Here is a 6,000-nt window from a genome sequence, read left to right as displayed (position 1 = left end):
TGTTCTACTTGGAGCTATTCTAAATTGTTGCTCCATTATATGTATCCGGTCTCTCTACTCAGAGCTATCCGGATAGGTGTCAAGCTTGCATCGTCATAACCCTTTACGACGAACTCTTTTACCACCTCCATAATTGAGAAAATTCCTTAGTCCACTAGTTACTAAGGATAACTTTGACCGCTGTCCTGTGAGCCATTCTTGGATCACTCTTGTACCCCTTGACTGACTCATGGCAAGGCACACTTCAGGTGCGGTACACAGCATAGCATACTGAAGAGCCTACGTCTTAACCATAGGGGACGACCTTCGTCCTTTCTCTCTATTCTGCCGTGGTCGAGCTTTAAGTCTTAACTTCGTACCTTACAACTCAGGCAAGAACTCCTTCTTTGACTGATCCATCTTGAACACCTTCAAGATTATGTCAAGGTACGTGCTCATTTAAAAGTATTATTAAGCATTTTGATCTATCTTATAGATCTTGATGCTCAATGTTCAAGTAGCTTGATCCAGGTTTTCTATTGAAAACACCTTTCAAATAACCCTATATGCTTTCTAGAAATTCTACATCATTTCTGATCAACAATATGTCAAGAACATATACTCATCAGAAATTCTATAGTGCTCCCACTCACTTCTTTGGAAATACAAGTTTCTCATAAACTTTGTACAAACCCAAAATCTTTGATCATCTCATCAAAGTGTATATTCCAACTCCGAGATGCTTACTCCAGTCCTTAGAAGGAACGCTGGAGCTAGCATACCTTTTAGCATCCTTAGGATCGACAAAAACTTTCTGATTGTATTACATACAACCTTTCCTCACGAAAACTGGTAAGGAAACTCGTTTTGATATCCATCTGCCAGATTTCATAAATACAGCTAATGCTAACATGAATCCGACGGACTTTAAGCATCGCTACGGATGAGAAAATCTCATCGTAGTCAACTCCTTGAACTTGTGAAAAACTTTTCGCCACAAGTCGAGCTTCATGGACGGTGACATTACCATCCACGTCCGTCTTCTTCTTAAAGATCCATTTATCTTAATGGCTTGCCAATCATCGGGCAAGTCCACCAAAGTCCATGGACCCGTTCTCGGATTTTATGGCCTCGAGCCATTTATCGGAATCCGGGCCCACCATCGCTTCTCCATAGCTCGTAGGTTCATTGTTGTCCAGCAACATGACTTCCAAGACAGGATTACGTACCACTCTTAAGTAGTATGTATCCTTGTCACCCCACGAGGTTTGGTAGTGATTTGATCCGAAACTTCATGATCAATATCATAAGCTTCCACTTCAATTGGTGTAGGTGCCACGGGAACAACTTCCTGTGCCCTGCTACACACTGGTTGAAGTGATGGTTCAATAACCTCATCAAGTCTCCACCATCCTCCCACTCAACTCTTTCGAGAGAAACCTTTCCTCGAGAAAGGACCCGATTCTAGAAACAATCCCTTATTGCTTTCGGATCTGAATTAGGAGGTATACCCAACTGTTTTGGGTTTCCTATGAAGATGCATTTTATCCGCTTTGGGTTCGAGCTTAATCCTGAAACTTTTTCACATAAGCATCGCAGCCCCAAACTTTTAAGAAATGACAACTTAGGTTTCTCTAAACCATAATTCAAACGGTGTCGTCTCAACGGAATTACGTGGTGCCCTATTTAAAGTGAATGTGGTTGTCTCTAATGCCTAACCCATGAACGATAGTGGTAATTCGATAAGAGACATCATGGTACGCACCATATCCAATAGGGTGCAACTATGATGTTCGGACACACCATCACACTATGGTGTTCCAGGCGGTATTAATTGCGAAACAATTTCCACAATGTCTTAATTGTGTGCCAAAACTGGTAACTCAGATATTCATCTCTATGATCGTATCATAGACATTTTATTCTCTTGTCACAATGATCTTCTACTTCACTCTGAAATTACTTGAACCATTCAATAATTCAGACTTGTGTTTCATCAAGTAAATATTCTCAACATCTACTCGAATCATCTGTGAAGTAAGAACATAACGATATTCACTGCATGCCTCAGCACTTATTGGACTGCACACATCAAAATGTGTTACTTCCAACAAGTTGCTATCTTGTTCCATCTTATTGAAACCGAGGCTTTTCAGTCATCTTGCCTATGTGGTATGATTTGCATATCTCAAGTGATTCAAAATCAAGTGAGTCCGAACGGTCCATTTGCATGGAGTTTCTTCATGCACATACACCAATAGACATGGTTCGCATGTCTCAAACTTTTCAAAAATGAGTGAGTCCAAAGATCCATCAACATGGAGCTTCTTCATGCGTTTTATACCATTATGACTTACATGGCAGTGCCACAAGTAAGTGGTACTATCATTACTATCTTATATCTTTTGGCATGAAAATGTGTATCCCTACGATCAAGATTCAATAAACCATTCCTTTAGGTGCAAGAGCACTTATTCAGGTTTAATACTAATCTTGATGGTAGAGGGAGCGTGCGATGTTAGATCACATCAAACTTGGAAACACTTCCAACACATATCGTCAGCTCACCTTTAGCCAGTCTCCGTTTTATTCCGTAGCTTTTATTTCGAGTTACTAACACTTAGCAACCGAACCGGTATCTAATACCCTGGTGCTACTAGGAGTACTAGTAAAGTACACATTAACATAATGTATATCTAATATACTTCTATCGACCTTGCCAGCCTTCTCATCTACCAAGTATCTAGGGTAATGCTGCTCCAGTGGTTGTTCCCCTTATTATAGAAGCACTTAGTCTCGGGTTTGGGTTCAACCTTGGGTTTCTTCACTTGAGCAGCAGCTGATTTGCCGTTTCATGAAGTATCCCTTCTTTCCCTTGCCCTTCTTGAAACTAGTGGTTTCATCAACCATCAACAATTGATGCTCCTTCTTGATTTCTACTTTCGCGGTGTCAAACAACGCGAATATTTCAAGGATCATCATATCTATCCCTGATATGTTATAGTTCATCACGAAGCTCTAGCAGCTTGGTGGTAATGACTTCGGAGAAACTATCACTATTTCATCTGGAAGATCAACTCCCACTTGATTCAAGTGATTGTTGTACTCAGACAATCTGAGCACAAGCTCAACAATTGAGCTTCTCTCCTTAGTTTGCAGGCTAAGAAAAATCGTCGGAGGTCTCAAACCTCTTGACGTGGGCACGAGCCTGAAATCCTAATTTCAGCCCTCGAAACATCTCATATGTTCCGCGACGTTTCGAAAATGTCTTTGGTGCCTCTACTTAAACCATTTAACTGAACTATCACGTAGTTATCAAAACGTGTATGTCTGATGTTCGCAACATCGACAAACGACGTTGGGGTTCAGCACACTGAGCGGTGCATTAAGGACATAAGCTTTCTACTGATCGCATAATCGCTACTATCAACTTTCAACTATATTTTCTCTAGGAACATGTCTAAAACAGTAGAACTAAAGCGCGAGCTACGACATAATTTGCAAAAGGTCTTTTGACTATGTTCAAGATAATTAAGTTCATCTTATGAACTCCCACTCAGATAGACATCCCTCTGGTCATCTAAGTGATCACATGATCCGAGTCAACTAGGCCGTGTCCGATCATCACGTGAGACGGACTAGTTAACGTCGGTGAACATCTTCATGTTGATCGTATCTACTATACGACTCATGCTCGACCTTTCGGTCTCCGTGTTCCGAGGCCATGTCTGCACATGCTAGGCTCGTCAAGTTAACCCTAAGTGTTTTCGCTGTGTAAAACTGTCTTACACCCGTTGTATGTGAACGTAAGAATCCATCACACCCGATCATCACGTGGTGCTTAGAAGCGACGAACTGTAGCAACGGTGCACAGTTAGGGGAGAACACTTCTTGAAATTTTGTAAGCGATCATCTTATTTACTACCGTCGTCCTAAGTAAACAAGATGCATAAACATGATAAACATCACATGCAATCAAATAGTGACATGATATGGCCAATATCATTTTGCTCCTTTTGATCTTCATCTTCGGGGCTCCATGATCATCATCGTCACCGGCATGACACCATGATCTCCATCATCATGATCTCCATCATCGTGTCTTCATGAAGTTGTCACGCCAACGACTACTTCTACTTCTATGACTAACGCGTTTAGCAATAAAGTAAAGTAGTTTACATGGCGTTCTTCAATGACACGTAGGTCATACAAAAAATAAAGACAACTCCTATGGCTCCTGCCGGTTGTCATACTCATCGACATGCAAGTCGTGAATCCTATTACAAGAACATGATTAATCTCATACATCACATATCATTCATCACATTCTTCTTGGCCATATCACATCACATAGCATACCCTGCAAAAACAAGTTAGACGTCCTCTAATTGTTGTTTGCATGTTTTACGTGGCTGCTATGGGTTTCTAGCAAGAACGTTTCTTACCTACGCAAAACCACAACGTGATATGCCAATTGCTATTTACCCTTCATAAGGACCCTTTTCATCGAATCCGTTCTGACTAAAGTGGGAGAGACTGGCACCCGCTAGCCACCTTATGCACCAAGTGCATGTCAATCGGTGGAACCTGTCTCACGTAAGAGTACGTGTAAGGTCGGTCCGGGCCGCTTCATCCCACAATACCGTCGAAACAAGATTGGACTAGTAACGGTAAGCATATTGAACAACATCAATGCCCACAACTACTTTGTGTTCTACTCGTGCAAAGAATCTACGCAATAAACCTAGCTCTGATACCACTGTTGGGGAACGTAGCAGAAATTCAAAATTTTCCTACGTGTCACCAAGATCTATCTATGGAGAGACCAGCAACGAGTAGAAAGAGAGTGCATCTACATACCCTTGTAGATCGCTAAGCGGAAGCGTTCAAGTGAACAGGGTTGATGGAGTCGTACTCGTCGTGATTCAGATCACCGATGATCAAGTGTCGAACGGACGGCACCTCCGCGTTCAACACACGTACAGCCCGGTGACGTCTCCCACGCCTTGATCCAGCAAGGAGAGAGGGAGAGGTTGAGGAAGACTCCATCCAACAGCAGCATAACGGCGTGGTGGTGGTGGAGGAGCGTGGCAATCCCGCAGGGCTTCGCCAAGCACCATGGGAGAAGAGGAGGAGGGAGAGGGGCAGGGCTGCACCAACGAGAGATCAAATCGCGTGTTATGGGCAGCCCCTAGGCCTCATATATATAGGGGAAGGGGAGGGTTGCGCCCCCTTTAGGGTTTCCCACCCCAAGGGGCGGCGGCCAGCCTCCAGATGGCATCTGGTGCGGCGGCCAAGAGGGGAGGGAGGAGTCCATCCTCCCCAAGGCACCTCGGAGGTGCCTTCCCCCTCGAGGACTCTTCCCTCTAGGGTTCCCTAGGCGCATGGGCCTCTTGGGGCTGGTGCCCTTGGCCCATGTAGGCCAAGGCGCACCCCCACAGCCCATGTGGCCCCCCGGGGCAGGCGGCCCCACCCGGTGGGCCCCCGGGACCCTTCCGGTGGTCCCGGTACAATACCGATGACCCCGAAACTTGTCCCGATGGCCGAAACAGGACTTCCTATATATAAATCTTTACCTCCGGACCATTCCGGAACTCCTCGTGACGTCCGGGATCTCATCCGGGACTCCGAACAACATTCGGTAACCACATACAAGCTTCCTTTATAACCCTAGCGTCATCGAACCTTAAGTGTGTAGACCCTACGGGTTCGGGAGACATGTAGACATGACCGAGACGTTCTCCGGTCAATAACCAACAGCGGGATCTGGATACCCATGATGGCTCCCACATGTTCCACGATGATCTCATCGGATGAACCACGATGTCAAGGACTTAATCAATCCCGTATTCAATTCCCTTTGTCTATCGGTATGTTACTTGCCCGAGATTCGATCGTCGGTATCCAATACCTTGTTCAATCTCGTTACCGGCAAGTCACTTTACTCGTTCCGTAACACATCATCCCGTGATCAACTCCTTGGTCACATTGCGCATATGATGATGTCCTACCGAGTGGGCC

The sequence above is a fragment of the Triticum aestivum genome, chromosome 6B (assembly GCF_018294505.1).
Source record: "Triticum aestivum cultivar Chinese Spring chromosome 6B, IWGSC CS RefSeq v2.1, whole genome shotgun sequence".
Classification (NCBI taxonomy): domain Eukaryota; kingdom Viridiplantae; phylum Streptophyta; class Magnoliopsida; order Poales; family Poaceae; genus Triticum; species Triticum aestivum.
Note: the sequence above shows the minus strand (reverse complement) of the source record.